This window comes from Eriocheir sinensis, chromosome 53 (assembly GCF_024679095.1).
Source record: "Eriocheir sinensis breed Jianghai 21 chromosome 53, ASM2467909v1, whole genome shotgun sequence".
NCBI lineage: Eukaryota > Metazoa > Arthropoda > Malacostraca > Decapoda > Varunidae > Eriocheir > Eriocheir sinensis.
The window spans coordinates 3,175,652-3,196,485 of NC_066561.1; the positions used below are offsets into that span (position 1 = coordinate 3,175,652).

At 41.3% G+C, this 20,834-nt stretch overlaps 17 non-coding genes and 4 pseudogenes across 17 annotated transcripts; all 21 read right to left on the minus strand.

The window, feature by feature from the left end:
* Positions 1-5,191: 5,191 nt before the first annotated feature.
* On the minus strand, positions 5,192-5,308 carry LOC126983419 (5S ribosomal RNA; annotated as a pseudogene).
* Positions 5,309-5,964: 656 nt separating this feature from the next.
* Positions 5,965-6,083, minus strand: LOC126983385 (5S ribosomal RNA). Its single transcript, XR_007735854.1, has one exon. It is a non-coding gene; the product is annotated as a 5S ribosomal RNA (ribosomal RNA).
* A 648-nt stretch (positions 6,084-6,731) lies between these two features.
* LOC126983386 (5S ribosomal RNA) lies at positions 6,732-6,850 on the minus strand. The gene has a single exon (XR_007735855.1). It is a non-coding gene; the product is annotated as a 5S ribosomal RNA (ribosomal RNA).
* A 652-nt stretch (positions 6,851-7,502) lies between these two features.
* On the minus strand, positions 7,503-7,621 carry LOC126983411 (5S ribosomal RNA). The gene has a single exon (XR_007735880.1). It is a non-coding gene; the product is annotated as a 5S ribosomal RNA (ribosomal RNA).
* A 647-nt stretch (positions 7,622-8,268) lies between these two features.
* Positions 8,269-8,387, minus strand: LOC126983387 (5S ribosomal RNA). Its single transcript, XR_007735856.1, has one exon. It is a non-coding gene; the product is annotated as a 5S ribosomal RNA (ribosomal RNA).
* A 656-nt stretch (positions 8,388-9,043) lies between these two features.
* Positions 9,044-9,162, minus strand: LOC126983388 (5S ribosomal RNA). Its single transcript, XR_007735857.1, has one exon. It is a non-coding gene; the product is annotated as a 5S ribosomal RNA (ribosomal RNA).
* Positions 9,163-9,815: 653 nt separating this feature from the next.
* LOC126983389 (5S ribosomal RNA) lies at positions 9,816-9,934 on the minus strand. Its single transcript, XR_007735858.1, has one exon. It is a non-coding gene; the product is annotated as a 5S ribosomal RNA (ribosomal RNA).
* Positions 9,935-10,591: 657 nt separating this feature from the next.
* LOC126983417 (5S ribosomal RNA) lies at positions 10,592-10,706 on the minus strand (annotated as a pseudogene).
* Positions 10,707-11,356: 650 nt separating this feature from the next.
* On the minus strand, positions 11,357-11,475 carry LOC126983390 (5S ribosomal RNA). The gene has a single exon (XR_007735859.1). It is a non-coding gene; the product is annotated as a 5S ribosomal RNA (ribosomal RNA).
* A 648-nt stretch (positions 11,476-12,123) lies between these two features.
* Positions 12,124-12,242, minus strand: LOC126983391 (5S ribosomal RNA). Its single transcript, XR_007735860.1, has one exon. It is a non-coding gene; the product is annotated as a 5S ribosomal RNA (ribosomal RNA).
* Positions 12,243-12,886: 644 nt separating this feature from the next.
* LOC126983418 (5S ribosomal RNA) lies at positions 12,887-13,005 on the minus strand (annotated as a pseudogene).
* Positions 13,006-13,649: 644 nt separating this feature from the next.
* LOC126983392 (5S ribosomal RNA) lies at positions 13,650-13,768 on the minus strand. The gene has a single exon (XR_007735861.1). It is a non-coding gene; the product is annotated as a 5S ribosomal RNA (ribosomal RNA).
* A 644-nt stretch (positions 13,769-14,412) lies between these two features.
* On the minus strand, positions 14,413-14,531 carry LOC126983410 (5S ribosomal RNA). The gene has a single exon (XR_007735879.1). It is a non-coding gene; the product is annotated as a 5S ribosomal RNA (ribosomal RNA).
* A 653-nt stretch (positions 14,532-15,184) lies between these two features.
* Positions 15,185-15,303, minus strand: LOC126983412 (5S ribosomal RNA). The gene has a single exon (XR_007735881.1). It is a non-coding gene; the product is annotated as a 5S ribosomal RNA (ribosomal RNA).
* A 634-nt stretch (positions 15,304-15,937) lies between these two features.
* Positions 15,938-16,055, minus strand: LOC126983416 (5S ribosomal RNA). The gene has a single exon (XR_007735885.1). It is a non-coding gene; the product is annotated as a 5S ribosomal RNA (ribosomal RNA).
* A 649-nt stretch (positions 16,056-16,704) lies between these two features.
* On the minus strand, positions 16,705-16,823 carry LOC126983394 (5S ribosomal RNA). The gene has a single exon (XR_007735863.1). It is a non-coding gene; the product is annotated as a 5S ribosomal RNA (ribosomal RNA).
* A 653-nt stretch (positions 16,824-17,476) lies between these two features.
* Positions 17,477-17,595, minus strand: LOC126983395 (5S ribosomal RNA). Its single transcript, XR_007735864.1, has one exon. It is a non-coding gene; the product is annotated as a 5S ribosomal RNA (ribosomal RNA).
* Positions 17,596-18,245: 650 nt separating this feature from the next.
* LOC126983420 (5S ribosomal RNA) lies at positions 18,246-18,356 on the minus strand (annotated as a pseudogene).
* Positions 18,357-19,015: 659 nt separating this feature from the next.
* On the minus strand, positions 19,016-19,134 carry LOC126983396 (5S ribosomal RNA). Its single transcript, XR_007735865.1, has one exon. It is a non-coding gene; the product is annotated as a 5S ribosomal RNA (ribosomal RNA).
* A 649-nt stretch (positions 19,135-19,783) lies between these two features.
* On the minus strand, positions 19,784-19,902 carry LOC126983397 (5S ribosomal RNA). Its single transcript, XR_007735866.1, has one exon. It is a non-coding gene; the product is annotated as a 5S ribosomal RNA (ribosomal RNA).
* Positions 19,903-20,507: 605 nt separating this feature from the next.
* Positions 20,508-20,626, minus strand: LOC126983398 (5S ribosomal RNA). Its single transcript, XR_007735867.1, has one exon. It is a non-coding gene; the product is annotated as a 5S ribosomal RNA (ribosomal RNA).
* Positions 20,627-20,834: the final 208 nt, after the last annotated feature.

Genomic DNA, 20,834 nt, shown 5'->3' on the forward strand with positions numbered 1-20,834 from the left:
GAAGAAGAAGAAACAAGGACGGAAGAAGAAGCAGCGACGGAAGAAGAAGAAGAAAGGAAGCGTTAAACGGAAGAAGAAGAAGAAAGCACAGGACGGAAGAAGAAGAAGCAGCGACGGAAGAAGAAGAAACAGCGACGGAAGAAGAAGAAGCCAGCGACGAAAGAAGAAGGTTGAAGGACGGAAGAAGAAGAAACAGCGACGGAAGAAGAAGAAGAAGCGACGGAAGAAGAAGAAACAAGCGACGGAAGAAGAAGAAGAAAGGACGGAAGAAGAAGAAACAGCGACGGAAGAAGAAGAAACAGCGATGGAAGAAGAAGAAACAGCGACGGTAGAAGAAGAAGCAGGACGGAAGAAGAAGAAGCGACGGAAGAAGAAGAAGCAGGACGAAAGAAGAAGAAATAAAGGGCGACGAAAGAAGAAGAAGCAGTGACGGAAGAAGAAGAAGAAGCAGCGACGGAAGAAGAAGAAAGCGACGGAAGAAGAAGAAAGGGACGAGAAGAAGAAGAAACAAGCGACGGAAGAAGAAGAAGCGACGGAAGAAGAAGAAGAAGCGACGAAAGAAGAAGAAGAAGTGACGAAAGAAGAAGAAGCAGGACGGAAGAAGAAGAAGAAACAGTGACGGAAGAAGAAGAAGTAGCGACGGAAGAAGAAGAAGCAGGAAGAAGAAGAAGAAACAGCGACGGAAGAAGAAGAAGGAAGGACGAAAGAAGAAGAAACAGGACGAAGAAGAAGAAGAAAGGACGGAAGAAGAAGAAGAAAGGACGAAGAAGAAGAAACAGCGACGAAGAAGAAGAAGTGACGGAAGAAGAAGAAACAGCGACGGAAGAAGAAGAAGCAGGACGGAAGAAGAAGAAACAAAGGACGGAAGAAGAAGAACAGCGACGGAAGAAGAAGGGTTAAAGCAGGACGGAAGAAGAAGAAACAGCGACGGAAGAAGAAGAAGAAGACGGGCAAAGAAGGAAAGACGGAAGAAGAAAGGACGGAAGAAGAAGAAGCAGCGACGGAAGAAGAAGAAGAAGCAGGACGGAAGAAGAAGAAACAGGACGGAAAGAAGCAGCGACAAAGGTAGCAAGAAACAAGGATTAAAAGAAGAAGAAGCAGCGACGGAAGAAGAAGAAGAAAGGACGGAAGAAGAAGAAGAAGACAAGAAGACAGAAACATGACGGAAGAAGAAACAGCGACGGAAGAAGAAGAAGAAGACGGAAGAAGAAGAAGGATGGAAGAAGCGAAGAAGAAGAAGAAGAATGACGGAAGAAGAAGCAGCGATGAAGAAGGAAACAGGACGGAAGAAGAAGAAGCAGCGATGAGAGCGACGGAAGAAGAAGTGAAAGCGACGGAAGAAGAAGCAGTGACGAAAGAAGAAGAAGCAGCGACAGAAGAAGAAGAAAGCGACGGAAGAAGAAGAAGAAGGGATAGAAGAACAGCGACGGAAGAAGAAGAAGAAAGCGACGAAGAAGAAGAAGAAGGACGGAAGAAGAAGAAGCAGGACGGAAGAAGAAGAAAGAAGGACGGAAGAAGAAGAAGCGACGGAAGAAGAAGAAGCAGCGACGGAAGAAGAAGAAGCGACGGAAGAAGAAGAAGTAAAGAAGAAGAAGAAGAAGAACGACGGAAGAAGAAGAAGAAGCGACGGAAGAAGAAAAAACAGCGACTGGAAGAAGAAGACGGAAGAAGAAGAAGCAGATGGAAGAAGACGGAAGAAGAAGAAACAGCGACGGAAGAAGAAGAAATGAAAGGACGAAGAAGAAGAAGAAGCAGGACGGAAGAAGAAGAAGAAGCGACGAAAGAAGAAGAAACAGCGACGGAAGAAGAAGAAGAAGCGACGGAAGAAGAAGAAGCAAAGGACGGTGGAAGAAGAAGAAGCGACGGAAGAAGAAGAAACAGCGACGGAAGAAGAAGAAGAAGGACGGAAGAAGAAGAAGAAGGATGAAGAAGAAGAAGAAGATGGAAGAAGAAGAAGAAGCGATGGAAGAAGAAGAAGAAAGGATGGAAGAAGAAGAAGAAGCATGGAAGAAGAAGAAGCAGGACGGAAGAAGAAGAAATATGGGGACGGAAGAAGAAGAAACAGCGACGGAAGAAGAAGAAGAAGAAGCAGCGATGGAAGAAGAAGAGGAAGGACGGAAGAAGAAGAAGCAGCGACGGAAGAAGAAGAAGAAGGACGGAAGAAGAAGAAAAGGACGATAAGAAGAAGAAGCAGTGATTAAGAAGAAGGGACGAAGAAGAAGAAAGAAGGACGGAAGAAGAAGAAACAAGAAGAAGAAGCGACGGAAGAAGAAGAAGAAGGACGGAAGAAACATGACGGAAGAAGAAGAAACAGTTGACGAGACGGAAGAAGAAGCAGCGACGGAAGAAGAAGAAGCAGCGACGGAAGAAGAAGAAGCAGCGACGGAAGAAGAAGAAATGACGGGAAGACGGAAGAAGAAGAAATAAAGGACGTAAAGGTAAGAAAGGACGGAAGAAGAAACAGCGACGGAAGAAGAAGAACAGCGACGAAGAAGAAGAAGAAAGGACGGAAGAAGAAGAAGAAGATGAAGAAGAAAGGATGGAAGGCGAAATAGCGACGGAAGAAGAAGAAACAAAGGACGGAAGAAGAAGAAAAAGGACGAAGAAGAAGAAAGGCGACGGAAGAAGAAGAAGAAGGACAAAGAAACAGTGAGATGGAAGAAGAAAAGGACGGAAATGAAAACAAAGGACGGAAGAAGAAGAAATAAGACGGAAGAAGAAGAAACAGCGACGAAAGAAGAAGAAACAAAGGACGGAAGAAGAAGAAGAAAGGACGGAAGAAGAAGAAACAGGACGAGAGAAGGAGAAGAAGCGACGGAAGAAGAAGAAGCAGCGACGGGAAGAAGAAGAAACAGCGACGGAAGAAGAAGAAGTACAGTTTAGGAAGGAAGAAGAAGCAGCGACGGAAGAAGCAATGAAATTCCTATTTGAAGTGTCTCATCTCCAAGATTCAGTGCGATCTGATGATGTGATAATGATTTGTAAGCTGCGAGGACTTCTAAGTCTTCAAATTTGTTACGAAGGCTACGAGTGCTGACATAGCAAGTTTTAATGTGATTCGAGTCGGGGTTTTATGGGTTGAATACCTTTCACGCTGGAGCTTCTGCTGGTGCCTCGCTCATGCTTTTTTGGCTTTCGAAGAGCCACTTATCACAGAGCAGCCTCCTGAAACGGGCTGCTCCAAGAGGGTTTGGCGGATGCTATCAGGAAGCGAGCACAGTTGAATCGTAGAAAAAATTGCTCCATGCCAAGTTAGCGAACTGACGTTTGTGAGCAAAAGGACAAGCCTGTTGTTTGTGATGAAGGCCTTACTGTAAAAAGCTAGATTCGCACCGACCCTCGGAGGATTCTGAGATTTTGATGTTACTGGCATCCGTTTTGTTATTTATACCAAGCTTTGATCATGCGGCGGTATTTCTCGCCAGTTCCTCAGAACGGTTATAGCTTTACGTCATTTGTCCTTGCGTAAATGACAAAGAAGGCTGCGTTTCTGGTCGGCATTTCCGTTTGTTAAGTTGGTCCTGATGTTTGAGCCGGCAACACAGGTAAACACATGCCAGCGCTTGGACCGGGTGAAGGGTAAGTGAAGGTTTGTAAGCTGGTCCTGTGATGTTTGAGCCAGGTAAGACAGGTAAAACACATGCCAGCGCTTGGACCGATGAAGTAGTGAAGGTTTGTTGTTGGTCCTGATAAGTTTGAGCCAGGTAAACACAGGTAAACACATGCTGTGCTGGGACCCCTGTGAAGTTAAATGAAGGTTTATTAGTTTTTCAAATTTCCAGGAAATGTACATGAATTTACCAGGTGTTATTATGATACACTTTTTCATGGCACAAAAAACTGAACTACACACACACACACACACACACACACACACACACACACACACACACACACACACACACACACAAACTTATTCAGTGATTTAGTAATGAAAAACATGGGGACCACGGGCTTCTAAGGACAAAAGGAAAGCTGGATCGATTGTTTAAAACACAGTTGTTCAGCAATCCTTGTATACTGTGCCAAAAGGCACATTGGAAGAAAAAATGAATAAATATATAAAAGTTACGTAACGAACGTCACAAATTTCTAAAAAAATGAATTGAGCTAAATGAAAAGAAAAAGGAAGCAAAAAACTAAATGTTTAATGAAAAAAACAGCAAAAAACGAAAGTCCAAAAGCTAAATAAAATGAAAACAGGGATGTAAAGGAAGCACAAGACCTAGATGAAAGAAAAGAGGAATGCAAAAGAAAGGCAAAGTTAAAGGAAAGAAAAGAAGAGGTAAAAACGAAAGGCTAAAAATTAAAATGGAAAAGAAAAAATAAGAACGAAACGCCGAGAGTTTATATGAAAATAAGAGTCACCAAGAGAGCAAAGTGAAAGTTTAAAGAAATTAAATAAAGAGGGATGCCAACAGCATCTGCGTTCCCAGGCGGCTGACGATAAAGCAGGAATTACCATCTCGGAGGCAGGTAACAGGTAAAATGCCAGCGCTTGATCGCATGAATTAGTGAATGCTTGTTGTTGGTTCTGATTTCTGCCAGGTGACACTGGTAAACACATGCCAGCGCTTGGACCGCCAAGAAGCAGGAAGGTTTGTTGATGTTTGAGCCAGGTGACACAGGTAAACAGTTTGAGCCAGGGTAAACACATACCAGCACTTGGACCGGGGTGAAGTAGTGAAGGTTTGTTAAGTTGTCCTGATGTTTGAGCCAGGTAACAGGTAAACACATGCCAGTGCTGGGACCATGAAGCAAAATAAATAAGTAGTGAAGGTTTTTGAGCCAGGTAAGAGGTAAACACAAATTAATTAATAAATAAATAAAGTTACGTAACCACCGTCAAAATTTTCTAAAACGAAAGGTTCAGCTAAAAAAAAAAAAAAAAAAAAAAAAAGGCACGGAAAATGAAATGCTTTTAATGAAAAGAAATGGTAAAACGAAAGTCCAAAAGCTAAAACGAAAAGAGGGATGCAAAAGCGAAAGGTTAAGACCTAGATGAAAAAGAAAAGAGGAATGCAAAGAAAGCTAAAAGCTAAAGGAAAAAGAAGAGGTGCAAACGAAAGGCTAAAATTAAACGGAAAAGAAAAAAATAGATAACATAACGAAAGGCCGAAAGCTATATGAAAAGAAAAGAGTCACCAGGATCGCAAAGTGAAAAGTTAAGAGAAATCAAATAAAAGAGGGATGCCAACAGCATCTGGTGTTCTAGGCGGTCACCCATCCAAGTACTATCCAGACCAACGTCGCTTAACTTCGCTGATCGGACGAGAAGCGGTGTTTTCAACGTGGTGTGGCTGTTGACGAGAAATGAACTGGCTTTCATCTTTGAGCCAGGTAACACAGGTAAACATATGCCACGCTTAGACCGGGTAAAGTAGTGAAGGTTTGTTAAGTTGGTCCTGATGTTTGAGCCAGGTGACACAGGTAAACACATACCAGCACTTGGACCGGGTGAAGTAGTGAAGGTTTGTTAAGTTGGTCCTGATGTTTGAGCCAGGTAACACAGGTAAACACATGCCAGTGCTGGGAATCCAGTGAAGTAAAAATAAATTAATTAATTAATAAATAAATAAAGTTACGTAACCACCGTCAAAATTTTCTAAAACGAAAGGCTCAGCTAAAAAAAAAAAAAAAAAAAAAAAAAAAAAGGCACGGAAAACGAAATGCTTAATGAAAAGAAATGGTGAAAAACGAAAGTCCAAAAGCTAAAGAAAACGAAAAGAGGGATGCAAAGCGAAAGGCTAAGACCTTGATGAAAAGAAAAGAGGAATGCAAAGGAAAGGCTAAAAGCTAATTAAAGGAAAAAAAAAAGAAGAGGGGTGCAAAACGAAAGGCTAAAAATTAAACGGAAAAGAAAAAAAATAGATAACATAACGAAAGGCCGAAAGCTATATGAAAAGAAAAGAGTCACCAGGATCGCAAAGTGAAAAGTTAAGAGAAATCAAATAAAAAGAGGGATGCCAACAGCATCTGGTGTTCCCAGGCGGTCACCCATCCAAGTACTATCCAGACCCAACGTCGCTTAACTTCGCTGATCGGACGAGAAGCGGTGTTTTCAACGTGGTGTGGCCGTTGACGAGAGAGATGAACTGGCTTTCATCTTTGAGGCAGGTAACACAGGTAAACACATGCCAGCGCTTGGACCGGCGAAGTAGTGAAGGTTTGTTAAGTTGGTCCTGATGTTTGAGCCAGGTGACACAGGTAAACGCCAGCGCTTGGACCGGGTGAAGTAGTGGAGGTTTGTTGTTGCTCCTTATGTTTGAGCCAGGTAACACAGGTAAACACATGCCAGCGCTGGGACCCTGGTGAAGTAAAATAAATTAATTAATTAATAAATAAATAAAGTTACGTAACCACCGTCAAAATTTTCAAAACGAAAGGTTCAGCTAAAAAAAAAAAAAAAAAAAAAAAAAAAAAAAGGCACGAAAACGAAATGCTTAATGAAAAGAAATGGTGCAAAACGAAAGTCCAAAAGCTAAATAAAACGAAAAGAGGGATGCAAAGCGAAAGGCTAAGACCTTGATGACAAGAAAAGAGGAATGCAAAGGAAAGGCTAAAAGCTAATTAAAGGAAAAAAAGAAGAGGGGTGCAAAACGAAAGGCTAAAAATTAAACGGAAAAGAAAAAAAATAGATAACATAACGAAAGGCCGAAAGCTATATGAAAAGAAAAGAGTCACCAGGACCGCAAAGTGAAAAGTTAAGAGAAATCAAATAAAAAGAGGGATGCCAACAGCATCTGGTGTTCCCAGGCGGTCACCCATCCAAGTACTATCCAGACCCAACGTCGCTTAACTTCGCTGATCGGACGAGAAGCGGTGTTTTCAACGTGGTGTGGCCGTTGACGAGAGAGATGAACTGGCTTTCATCTTTGAGGCAGGTAACACAGGTAAACACATGCCAGCGCTTGGACCGGGCGAAGTAGTGAAGGTTTGTTAAGTTGGTCCTGATGTTTGAGCCAGGTGACACAGGTAAACGCCAGCGCTTGGACCGGTGAAGTAGTGGAGGTTTGTTGTTGCCTTATGTTTGAGCCAGGTAACACAGGTAAACACATGCCAGCGCTGGGACCCGGTGAAGTATAAATAAATTAATTAATTAATTTAAAATAAAATAAAGTTACTTAACCACCGTCAAAATTTTATAAACCGAAGTGCTCAGCTAAAAAAAAAAAAAAAAAAAAAAAAAAAAAGGCACGGAAAACGAAATGCTTAATGAAAAGAAATGGTGAAAAACGAAAGTCCAAAAGCTAAAGAAAACGAAAAGAGGGATGCAAAGCGAAAGGCTAAGACCTTGATGAAAAGAAAAGAGGAATGCAAAGGAAAGGCTAAAAGCTAATTAAAGGAAAAAAAAAAGAAGAGGGTTGCATAACGAAAGGATAAAAATTAAACGGAAAAGAAAAAAATAGATAACATAACGAAAGGCCGAAAGCTATATGAAAAGAAAAGAGTCACCAGGACCGCAAAGTGAAAAGTTAAGAGAAATCAAATAAAAAGAGGGATGCCAACAGCATCTGGTGTTCCCAGGCGGTCACCCATCCAAGTACTATCCAGACCCAACGTCGCTTAACTTCGCTGATCGGACGAGAAGCGGTGTTTTCAACGTGGTGTGGTTGTTGACGAGAGAGATGAACTGGCTTCATCTTTGAGGCAGGTAACACAGGTAAACACATGCCAGCGCTTGACCGGGCGAAGTAGTGAAGGTTTGTTAAGTTGGTCCTGATGTTTGAGCCAGGTGACACAGGTAAACGCCAGCGCTTGGACCGGGTGAAGTAGTGGAGGTTTGTTAAGTTGCTTATGTTTGAGCCAGGTAACACAGGTAAACACATGCCAGCGCTGGGACCCCGGTGAAGTATAAATAAATTAATTAATTAATAAATAAATAAAGTTACGTAACCACCGTCAAAATTTTCAAAACGAAAGGTTCAGCTAAAAAAAAAAAAAAAAAAAAAAAAAAAAAGGCACGGAAAACGAAATGCTTAATGAAAAGAAATGGTGAAAACGAAAGTCCAAAAGCTAAAGAAAACGAAAAGAGGGATGCAAAGCGAAAGGCTAAGACCTTGATGAAAAGAAAAGAGGAATGCAAAGGAAAGGCTAAAAGCTAATTAAAGGAAAAAAAAATAAGAGGGGTTGCAAAAGGAAGGGGTAAAATTAAACGGGAAAGTAAAAAAATATATAACATAACGAAAGGCCGAAAGCTATATGAAAAGAAAAGAGTCACCAGGACCGCAAAGTGAAAAGTTAAGAGAAATCAAATAAAAAGAGGGATGCCAACAGCATCTGGTGTTCCCAGGCGGTCACCCATCCAAGTACTATCCAGACCCAACGTCGCTTAACTTCGCTGATCGGACGAGAAGCGGTGTTTTCAACGTGGTGTGGCCGTTGACGAGAGAGATGAACTGGCTTTCATCTTTGAGGCAGGTAACACAGGTAAACACATGCCAGCGCTTGGACCGGGCGAAGTAGTGAAGGTTTGTTAAGTTGGTCCTGATGTTTGAGCCAGGTGACACAGGTAAACGCCAGCGCTTGGACCGGGTGAAGTAGTGGAGGTTTGTTAAGTTGCTCCTTATGTTTGAGCCAGGTAACACAGGTAAACACATGCCAGCGCTGGGACCCCGGTGAAGTATAAATAAATTAATTAATAAATAAATAAAGTTACGTAACCACCGTCAAAATTTTCTAAAACGAAAGGCTCAGCTAAATGAAAAAAAAAAAAAAAAAAAAAAAAAAAAAAGGCACGGAAAACGAAATGCTTAATTAAAATAAATTTTGAAAAACCAAATTCCAAAACCGAAAAAAAAAGAAAAGAGGATGCAAAGCGAAAGGCTAAGACCTGGATGAAAAGAAAAGAGGAATGCAAAGGAAAGGCTAAAACCTAATTAAAGGAAAAGAAAAGAAGAGGGGTGCAAAACGAAAGGCTAAAAATTAAACGGAAAAGAAAAAAAATAGATAACATAACGAAAGGCCGAAAGCTATATGAAAAGAAAAGAGTCACCAGGACCGCAAAGTGAAAAAGTTAAGAGAAATCAAATAAAAAGAGGGATGCCAACAGCATCTGGTGTTCCCAGGCGGTCACCCATCCAAGTACTATCCAGACCCAACGTCGCTTAACTTCGCTGATCGGACGAGAAGCGGTGTTTTCAACGTGGTGTGGCCGTTGACGAGAGGTGAACTGGCTTTCATCTTTGAGGCAGGTAACACAGGTAAACACATGCCAGCGCTTGGACCGGGCGAAGTAGTGAAGGTTTGTTAAGTTGGTCCTGATGTTTGAGCCAGGTGACACAGGTAAACGCCAGCGCTTGGACCGGGTGAAGTAGTGGAGGTTTGTTAAGTTGCTCCTTATGTTTGAGCCAGGTAACACAGGTAAACACATGCCAGCGCTGGGACCCCGGTGAAGTATAAATAAATTAATTAATTAATAAATAAATAAAGTTACGTAACCACCGTCAAAATTTTCTAAAACGAAAGGCTCAGCTAAAAAAAAAAAAAAAAAAAAAAAAAAAAATGGCACGGAAAACGAAATGCTTATTGAAAAGAAATGGTGAAAAACGAAAGTCCAAAAGCTAAAGAAAACGAAAAGAGGGATGCAAAGCGAAAGGCTAAGACCTTGATGAAAAGAAAAGAGGAATGCAAAGGAAAGGCTAAAAGCTAATTAAAGGAAAAAAAAAAGAAGAGGGGTGCAAAACGAAAGGCTAAAAATTAAACGGAAAAGAAAAAAATAGATAACATAACGAAAGGCCGAAAGCTATATGAAAAGAAAAGAGTCACCAGGACCGCAAAGTGAAAAGTTAAGAGAAATCAAATAAAAAGAAGGATGCCAACAGCATCTGGTGTTCCCAGGCGGTCACCCATCCAAGTACTATCCAGACCCAACGTCGCTTAACTTCGCTGATCGGACGAGAAGCGGTGTTTTCAACGTGGTGTGGCCGTTGACGAGAGAGATGAACTGGCTTTCATCTTTGAGGCAGGTAACACAGGTAAACACATGCCAGCGCTTGGACCGGGCGAAGTAGTGAAGGTTTGTTAAGTTGGTCCTGATGTTTGAGCCAGGTGACACAGGTAAACGCCAGCGCTTGGACCGGGTGAAGTAGTGGAGGTTTGTTAAGTTGCTCCTTATGTTTGAGCCAGGTAACACAGGTAAACACATGCCAGCGCTGGGACCCCGGTGAAGTAAAAATAAATTAATTAATTAATAAATAAATAAAGTTACGTAACCACCGTCAAAATTTTCTAAAACGAAAGGCTCAGCTAAAAAAAAAAAAAAAAAAAAAAAAAAAAAAAAGGCACGGAAAACGAAATGCTTAATGAAAAGAAATGGTGAAAAACGAAAGTCCAAAAGCTAAAGAAAACGAAAAGAGGGATGCAAAGCGAAAGGCTAAGACCTTGATGAAAAGAAAAGAGGAATGCAAAGGAAAGGCTAAAAGCTAATTAAAGGAAAAAAAAAGAAGAGGGGTGCAAAACGAAAGGCTAAAAATTAAACGGAAAAGAAAAAAAATAGATAACATAACGAAAGGCCGAAAGCTATATGAAAAGAAAAGAGTCACCAGGACCGCAAAGTGAAAAGTTAAGAGAAATCAAATAAAAAGAGGGATGCCAACAGCATCTGGTGTTCCCAGGCGGTCACCCATCCAAGTACTATCCAGACCCAACGTCGCTTAACTTCGCTGATCGGACGAGAAGCGGTGTTTTCAACGTGGTGTGTTGACGAGAGATGAACTGGCTTTCATCTTTGAGGCAGGTAACACAGGTAAACACATGCCAGCGCTTGGACCGGGCGAAGTAGTGAAGGTTTGTTAAGTTGGTCCTGATGTTTGAGCCAGGTGACACAGGTAAACGCCAGCGCTTGGACCGGGTGAAGTAGTGGAGGTTTGTTAAGTTGCTCCTTATGTTTGAGCCAGGTAACACAGGTAAACACATGCCAGCGCTGGGACCCCGGTGAAGTATAATAAATTAATTAATTAATAAATAAATAAAGTTACGTAACCACCGTCAAAATTTTCTAAAACGAAAGGCTCAGCTAAAAAAAAAAAAAAAAAAAAAAAAAAAAAAAAAAGGCACGGAAAACGAAATGCTTAATGAAAAGAAATGGTGAAAAACGAAAGTCCAAAAGCTAAAGAAAACGAAAAGAGGGATGCAAAGCGAAAGGCTAAGACCTTGATGAAAAGAAAAGAGGAATGCAAAGGAAAGGCTAAAAGCTAATTAAAGGAAAAAAAGAAGAGGGTGCAAAACGAAAGGCTAAAATTAAACGGAAAAGAAAAAATAGATAACATAACGAAAGGCCGAAAGCTATATGAAAAGAAAAGAGTCACCAGGACCGCAAAGTGAAAAGTTAAGAGAAATCAAATAAAAAGAGGGATGCCAACAGCATCTGGTGTTCCCAGGCGGTCACCCATCCAAGTACTATCCAGACCCAACGTCGCTTAACTTCGCTGATCGGACGAGAAGCGGTGTTTTCAACGTGGTGTGGCCGTTGACGAGAGAGATGAACTGGCTTTCATCTTTGAGGCAGGTAACACAGGTAAACACATGCCAGCGCTTGGACCGGGCGAAGTAGTGAAGGTTTGTTAAGTTGGTCCTGATGTTTGAGCCAGGTGACACAGGTAAACGCCAGCGCTTGGACCGGGTGAAGTAGTGGAGGTTTGTTAAGTTGCTCCTTATGTTTGAGCCAGGTAACACAGGTAAACACATGCCAGCGCTGGGACCCCGGTGAAGTAAAAATAAATTAATTAATTAATAAATAAATAAAGTTACGTAACCACCGTCAAAATTTTCTAAAACGAAAGGCTCGGCTAAAAAAAAAAAAAAAAAAAAAAAAGGCACGGAAAACGAAATGCTTATTGAAAAGAAATGGTGAAAAACGAAAGTCCAAAAGCTAAAGAAAACGAAAAGAGGGATGCAAAGCGAAAGGCTAAGACCTTGATGAAAAGAAAAGAGGAATGCAAAGGAAAGGCTAAAAGCTAATTAAAGGAAAAAAAAAGAAGAGGGGTGCAAAACGAAAGGCTAAAAATTAAACGGAAAAGAAAAAAATAGATAACATAACGAAAGGCCGAAAGCTATATGAAAAGAAAAGAGTCACCAGGACCGCAAAGTGAAAAGTTAAGAGAAATCAAATAAAAAGAGGGATGCCAACAGCATCTGGTGTTCCCAGGCGGTCACCCATCCAAGTACTATCCAGACCCAACGTCGCTTAACTTCGCTGATCGGACGAGAAGCGGTGTTTTCAACGTGGTGTGGCCGTTGACGAGAGAGATGAACTGGCTTTCATCTTTGAGGCAGGTAACACAGGTAAACACATGCCAGCGCTTGGACCGGGCGAAGTAGTGAAGGTTTGTTAAGTTGGTCCTGATGTTTGAGCCAGGTGACACAGGTAAACGCCAGCGCTTGGACCGGGCGAAGTAGTGAAGGTTTGTTAAGTTGGTCCTGATGTTTGAGCCAGGTAACACAGGTAAACACATGCCAGCGCTGGGACCCCGGTGAAGTATAATAAATTAATTAATTAATAAATAAATAAAGTTACGTAACCACCGTCAAAATTTTCTAAAACGAAAGGCTCGGCTAAAAAAAAAAAAAAAAAAAAAAAAGGCACGGAAAACGAAATGCTTAATGAAAAGAAATGGTGAAAAACGAAAGTCCAAAAGCTAAAGAAAACGAAAAGAGGGATGCAAAGCGAAAGGCTAAGACCTTGATGAAAAGAAAAGAGGAATGCAAAGGAAAGGCTAAAAGCTAATTAAAGGAAAAAAAAGAAGAGGGGTGCAAAACGAAAGGCTAAAATTAAACGGAAAAGAAAAAATAGATAACATAACGAAAGGCCGAAAGCTATATGAAAAGAAAAGAGTCACCAGGACCGCAAAGTGAAAAGTTAAGAGAAATGTAATAACAAGAGGGATGCCAACAGCATCTGGTTTTCCCAGGCGGTCACCCATACTAGTAATATCCAGACCCAACGTCGCTTTACTTCGCTGATCGGTCGAGAAGCGGTGTTTTCAACTTGGTGTGGCCGTTGACGTGAGAGATGTACTGGCTTTCATCTTTGAGGCAGGTAACACAGGTAAACACATGCCAGCGCTTGGACCGGGCGAAGTAGTGAAGGTTTGTTAAGTTGGTCCTGATGTTTGAGCCAGGTGACACAGGTAAACGCCAGCGCTTGGACCGGGTGAAGTAGTGGAGGTTTGTTAAGTTGCTTATGTTTGAGCCAGGTAACACAGGTAAACACATGCCAGCGCTGGGACCCCGGTGAAGTATAAATAAATTAATTAATTAATAAATAAATAAAGTTACGTAACCACCGTCAAAATTTTCTAAAACGAAAGGCTCAGCTAAAAAAAAAAAAAAAAAAAAAATGGCACGGAAAACGAAATGCTTAATGAAAAGAAATGGTGAAAAACGAAAGTCCAAAAGCTAAAGAAAACGAAAAGAGGGATGCAAAGCGAAAGGCTAAGACCTTGATGAAAAGAAAAGAGGAATGCAAAGGAAAGGCTAAAAGCTAATTAAAGGAAAAAAAAAGAAGAGGGGTGCAAAACGAAAGGCTAAAAATTAAACGGAAAAGAAAAAAATAGATAACATAACGAAAGGCCGAAAGCTATATGAAAAGAAAAGAGTCACCAGGACCGCAAAGTGAAAAGTTAAGAGAAATCAAATAAAAAGAGGGATGCCAACAGCATCTGGTGTTCCCAGGCGGTCACCCATCCAAGTACTATCCAGACCCAACGTCGCTTAACTTCGCTGATCGGACGAGAAGCGGTGTTTTCAACGTGGTGTGGCCGTTGACGAGAGGTGAACTGGCTTTCATCTTTGAAGCAGGTAACACAGGTAAACACATGCCAGCGCTTGCACCGGGCGAAGTAGTGAAGGTTTGTTGTTGGTCCTGATGTTTGAGCCAGGTGACACAGGTAAACGCCAGCGCTTGGACCGGGTGAAGTAGTGGAGGTTTGTTAAGTTGCTCCTTATGTTTGAGCCAGGTAACACAGGTAAACACATGCCAGCGCTGGGACCCCGGTGAAGTAAAAATAAATTAATTAATTAATAAATAAATAAAGTTACGTAACCACCGTCAAAATTTTCTAAAACGAAAGGCTCAGCTAAAAAAAAAAAAAAAAAAAAAAAAGGCACGGAAAACGAAATGATTAATGAAAATAAATGGGGAAAAACGAAAGTCCAAAAGCTAAAGAAAACGAAAAGAGGGATGCAAAGCGAAAGGCTAAGACCTTGATGAAAAGAAAAGAGGAATGCAAAGGAAAGGCTAAAAGCTAATTAAAGGAAAAAAAAAGAAGAGGGGTGCAAAACGAAAGGCTAAAAATTAAACGGAAAAGAAAAAAATAGATAACATAACGAAAGGCCGAAAGCTATATGAAAAGAAAAGAGTCACCAGGACCGCAAAGTGAAAAGTTAAGAGAAATCAAATAAAAAGAGGGATGCCAACAGCATCTGGTGTTCCCAGGCGGTCACCCATCCAAGTACTATCCAGACCCAACGTCGCTTAACTTCGCTGATCGGACGAGAAGCGGTGTTTTCAACGTGGTGTGGCCGTTAACGAGAGAGGTGAACTGGCTTTCATCTTTGAGGCAGGTAACACAGGTAAACACATGCCAGCGCTTGGACCGGGCGAAGTAGTGAAGGTTTGTTAAGTTGGTCCTGATGTTTGAGCCAGGTGACACAGGTAAACGCCAGCGCTTGGACCGGGTGAAGTAGTGGAGGTTTGTTAAGTTGCTCCTTATGTTTGAGCCAGGTAACACAGGTAAACACATGCCAGCGCTGGGACCCCGGTGAAGTAAAAATAAATTAATTAATTAATAAATAAATAAAGTTACGTAATCAGCGTCAAAATTTTCTAAATCGAAAGGCTCAGCTAAATGAAAAAAAAAAAAGAAAAAAAAAAAGGCACGGAAAACGAAATGCTTAATGAAAAGAAATGGTGAAAAACGAAAGTCCAAAAGCTAAATAAAACGAAAAGAGGGATGCAAACCGAAAGGCTAAGACCTTGATGAAAAGAAAAGAGGAATGCAAAGGAAAGGCTAAAAGCTAATTAAAGGAAAAGAAAAGAAGAGGGGTGCAAAACGAAGGGCTAAAAATTAAACGGAAAAGAAAAAAATAGAAAACATAACGAAAGGCCGAAAGCTATATGAAAAGAAAAGAGTCACCAGGAGCGCAAAGTGAAAAGTTAAAAGAAATTAAATAAAAAGAGGGATGCCAACAGCATCTGGTGTTCCCAGGCGGTCACCCATCCAAGTACTATCCAGACCCAACGTCGCTTAACTTCGCTGATCGGACGAGAAGCGGTGTTTTCAACGTGGTGTGGTTGTTGACGAGAGAGATGAACTGGCTTTCATCTTTGAGGCAGGTAACACAGGTAAACACATGCCAGCGCTTGGACCGGGCGAAGTAGTGAAGGTTTGTTGTTGGTCCTGATGTTTGAGCCAGGTGACACAGGTAAACGCCAGCGCTTGGACTGGGTGAAGTAGTGGAGGTTTGTTAAGTTGCTCCTATGTTTGAGCCAGGTAACACAGGTAAACACATGCCAGCGCTGGGACCCCGGTGAAGTAAAAATAAATTAATTAATTAATAAATAAAGAAAGTTACGTAACCACCGTCAAAATTTTCTAAAACGAAAGGCTCAGCTAAAAAAAAAAAAAAAAAAAAAAAGGCACGGAAAACGAAATGCTTAATGAAAAGAAATGGTGAAAACGAAAGTCCAAAAGCTAAAGAAAACGAAAAGAGGGATGCAAAGCGAAAGGCTAAGACCTTGATGAAAAGAAAAGAGGAATGCAAAGGAAAGGCTAAAAGCTAATTAAAGGAAAAAGAAGAGGGTGCAAAACGAAAGGCTAAAAATTAAACGGAAAAGAAAAAATAGATAACATAACGAAAGGCCGAAAGCTATATGAAAAGAAAAGAGTCACCAGGACCGCAAAGTGAAAAGTTAAGAGAAATCAATAAAAGAGGATGCCAACAGCATCTGGTGTTCCCAGGCGGTCACCCATCCAAGTACTATCCAGACCAACGTCGCTTAACTTCGCTGATCGGACGAGAAGCGGTGTTTTCAACGTGGTGTGGTTGTTGACGAGAGAGATGAACTGGCTTTCATCTTGAGGCAGGTAACACAGGTAAACACATGCCAGCGCTTGGACCGGGCGAAGTAGTGAAGGTTTGTTAAGTTGGTCCTGATGTTTGAGCCAGGTGACACAGGTAAACGCCAGCGCTTGGACCGGGTGAAGTAGTGGAGGTTTGTTGTTGCTCCTGATGTTTGAGCCAGGTAACACAGGTAAACACATGCCAGCGCTGGGACCCCGGTGAAGTATAATAAATTAATTAATTAATAAATAAATAAAGTTACGTAACCACCGTCAAAATTTTCTAAAACGAAAGGCTCAGCTAAATGAAAAAAAAAAAGAAAAAAAAAAAGGCACGGAAAACGAAATGCTTAATGAAAAGAAATGGTGAAAAACGAAAGTCCAAAAGCTAAAGAAAACGAAAAGAGGGATGCAAAGCGAAAGGCTAAGACCTTGATGAAAAGAAAAGAGGAATGCAAAGGAAAGGCTAAAAGCTAATTAAAGGAAAAAAAAAGAAGAGGGGTGCAAAACGAAAGGCTAAAAATTAAACGGAAAAGAAAAAAAATAGATAACATAACGAAAGGCCGAAAGCTATATGAAAAGAAAAGAGTCACCAGGACCGCAAAGTGAAAAGTTAAGAGAAATCAAATAAAAAGAGGGATGCCAACAGCATCTGGTGTTCCCAGGCGGTCACCCATCCAAGTACTATCCAGACCCAACGTCGCTTAACTTCGCTGATCGGACGAGAAGCGGTGTTTTCAACGTGGTGTGGCCGTTGACGAGAGAGATGAACTGGCTTTCATCTTTGAGGCAGGTAACACAGGTAAACACATGCCAGCGCTTGGACCGGGCGAAGTAGTGAAGGTTTGTTAAGTTGGTCCTGATGTTTGAGCCAGGTGACACAGGTAAACGCCAGCGCTTGGACTGGGTGAAGTAGTGGAGGTTTTTTAAGTTGCTCCTTATGTTTGAGCCAGGTAACACAGGTAAACACATGCCAGCGCTGGGACCCCGGTGAAGTAAAAATAAATTAATTAATAAATAAATAAAGTTACGTAACCACCGTCAAAATTTTCTAGAACGAAAGGCTCAGCGACATGGAAAAAAAAAAAAAAAAAAAAAAAAAAGGCACGCAAAACAAAATGATTAATGAAAAGAAATGGTGAAAAACGAAAGTCCAAAAGCTAAAGAAAACGAAAAGAGGGATGCAAAGCGAAAGGCTAAGACCTTGATGAAAAGAAAAGAGGAATGCAAAGGAAAGGCTAAAAGCTAATTAAAGGAAAAAAAAAGAAGAGGGGTGCAAAACGAAAGGCTAAAAATTAAACGGAAAAGAAAAAAAATAGATAACATAACGAAAGGCCGAAAGCTATATGAAAAGAAAAGAGTCACCAGGACCGCAAAGTGAAAAGTTAAGAGAAATCAAATAAAAAGAGGGATGCCAACAGCATCTGGTGTTCCCAGGCGGTCACCCATCCAAGTACTATCCAGACCCAACGTCGCTTAACTTCGCTGATCGGACGAGAAGCGGTGTTTTCAACGTGGTGTGGCCGTTGACGAGAGAGATGAACTGGCTTTCATCTTTGAGGCAGGTAACACAGGTAAACACATGCCAGAGATTGGACCGGGCGAAGTAGTGAAGGTTTGTTAAGTTGGTCCTGATGTTTGAGCCAGGTGACACAGGTAAACGCCAGCGCTTGGACCGGGTGAAGTAGTGGAGGTTTGTTAAGTTGCTCCTTATGTTTGAGCCAGGTAACACAGGTAAACACATGCCAGCGCTGGGACCCCGGTGAAGTAAAAATAAATTAATTAATTAATAAATAAATAAAGTTACGTAACCACCGTCAAAATTTTCTAAAACGAAAGGCTCGGCTAAAAAAAAAAAAAAAAAAAAAAAAGGCACGGAAAACGAAATGCTTAATGAAAAGAAATGGTGAAAAACGAAAGTCCAAAAGCTAAAGAAAACGAAAAGAGGGATGCAAAGCGAAAGGCTAAGACCTTGATGAAAAGAAAAGAGGAATGCAAAGGAAAGGCTAAAAGCTAATTAAAGGAAAAAAAAAAGAAGAGGGGTGCAAAACGAAAGGCTAAAAATTAAACGGAAAAGAAAAAAAATAGATAACATAACGAAAGGCCGAAAGCTATATGAAAAGAAAAGAGTCACCAGGACCGCAAAGTGAAAAGTTAAGAGAAATCAAATAAAAAGAGGGATGCCAACAGCATCTGGTGTTCCCAGGCGGTCACCCATCCAAGTACTATCCAGACCCAACGTCGCTTAACTTCGCTGATCGGACGAGTGTTTTCAACGTGGTGGCCGTTGACGAGAGAGATGAACTGGCTTTCATCTTTGAGGCAGGTAACACAGGTAAACACATGCCAGCGCTTGGACCGGGCGAAGTAGTGAAGGTTTGTTAAGTTGGTCCTGATGTTTGAGCCAGGTGACACAGGTAAACGCCAGCGCTTGGACCGGGTGAAGTAGTGGAGGTTTGTTAAGTTGCTCCTTATGTTTGAGCCAGGTAACACAGGTAAACACATGCCAGCGCTGGGACCCCGGTGAAGTATAAATAAATTAATTAATTAATAAATAAATAAAGTTACGTAACCACCGTCAAAATTTTCTAAAACGAAAGGCTCAGCTAAATGGAAAAAAAAAAAAAAAAAAAAAAAAAAAGGCACGGAAAACGAAATGCTTAATGAAAAGAAATGGTGAAAAACGAAAGTCCAAAACCTAAATAAAACGAAAAGAGGGATGCAAAGCGAAAGGCTAAGACCTGGATGAAAAGAAAAGAGGAATGCAAAGGAAAGGCTAAAACCTAATTAAAGGAAAAGAAAAGAAGAGGGGTGCAAAACGAAAGGCTAAAAATTATACGGAAAAGAAAAAAAATAGATAACATAACGAAAGGCCGAAAGCTATATGAAAAGAAAAGAGTCACCAGGACCGCAAAGTGAAAAAGTTAAGAGAAATCAAATAAAAAGAGGGATGCCAACAGCATCTGGTGTTCCCAGGCGGTCACCCATCCAAGTACTATCCAGACCCAACGTCGCTTAACTTCGCTGATCGGACGAGAAGCGGTGTTTTCAACGTGGTGTGGCCGTTGACGAGAGAGATGAACTGGCTTTCATCTTTGAGGCAGGTAACACAGGTAAACACATGCCAGCGCTTGGACCGGGCGAAGTAGTGAAGGTTTGTTAAGTTGGTCCTGATGTTTGAGCCAGGTGACACAGGTAAACGCCAGCGCTTGGACTGGGTGAAGTAGTGGAGGTTTGTTAAGTTGCTCCTTATGTTTGAGCCAGGTAACACAGGTAAACACATGCCAGCGCTGGGACCCCGGTGAAGTATAAATAAATTAATTAATTAATAAAGAAAGTAACGTAAACACCGACAAAAATTTCTAAAACGACAGCCTCAGCTAAATGGAAAAAAAAAAGAAAAAAAAAAAAAGGCACGGAAAACGAAATGCTTAATGAAAAGAAATGGTGAAAAACGAAAGTCCAAAACCTAAATAAAACGAAAAGAGGGATGCAAAGCGAAAGGCTAAGACCTTGATGAAAAGAAAAGAGGAATGCAAAGGAAAGGCTAAAACCTAATTAAAGGAAAAGAAAAGAAGAGGGGTGCAAAACGAAAGGCTAAAAATTATACGGAAAAAATAAAATAGATAACATAACGAAAGGCCGAAAGCTATATGAAAAGAAAAGAGTCACCAGGACCGCAAAGTGAAAAGTTAAGAGAAATCAAATAAAAAGAGGGATGCCAACAGCATCTGGTGTTCCCAGGCGGTCACCCATCCAAGTACTATCCAGACCCAACGTCGCTTAACTTCGCTGATCGGACGAGAAGCGGTGTTTTCAACGTGGTGTGGCCGTTGACGAGAGAGATGAACTGGCTTTCATCTTTGAGGCAGGTAACACAGGTAAACACATGGCAGCGCTTGGACCCGGCGAAGTAGTGAAGGTTTGTTAAGTTGGTCCTGATGTTTGAGCCAGGTGACACAGGTAAACGCCAGCGCTTGGACTGGGTGAAGTAGTGGAGGTTTGTTAAGTTGCTCCTTATGTTTGAGCCAGGTAACACAGGTAAACACATGCCAGCGCTGGGACCCCGGTGAAGTATAAATAAATTAATTAATTAATAAATAAATAAAGTTACGTAACCACCGTCAAAATTTTGCACGGAAAACGAAATGCTTAATGAAAAGAAATGGTGAAAAACGAAAGTCCAAAACCTAAATAAAACGAAAAGAGGGATGCAAAGCGAAAGGCTAAGACCTGGATGAAAAGAAAAGAGGAATGCAAAGGAAAGGCTAAAACCTAATTAAAGGAAAAGAAAAGAAGAGGGGTGCAAAACGAAAGGCTAAAAATTATACGGAAAAGAAAAAAAATAGATAACATAACGAAAGGCCGAAAGCTATATGAAAAGAAAAGAGTCACCAGGACCGCAAAGTGAAAAAGTTAAGAGAAATCAAATAAAAAGAGGGATGCCAACAGCATCTGGTGTTCCCAGGCGGTCACCCATCCAAGTACTATCCAGACCCAACGTCGCTTAACTTCGCTGATCGGACGAGAAGCGGTGTTTTCAACGTGGTGTGGCCGTTGACGAGAGAGATGAACTGGCTTTCATCTTTGAGGCAGGTAACACAGGTAAACACATGGCAGCGCTTGGACCCGGCGAAGTAGTGAAGGTTTGTTAAGTTGGTCCTGATGTTTGAGCCAGGTGACACAGGTAAACGCCAGCGCTTGGACTGGGTGAAGTAGTGGAGGTTTGTTAAGTTGCTCCTTATGTTTGAGCCAGGTAACACAGGTAAA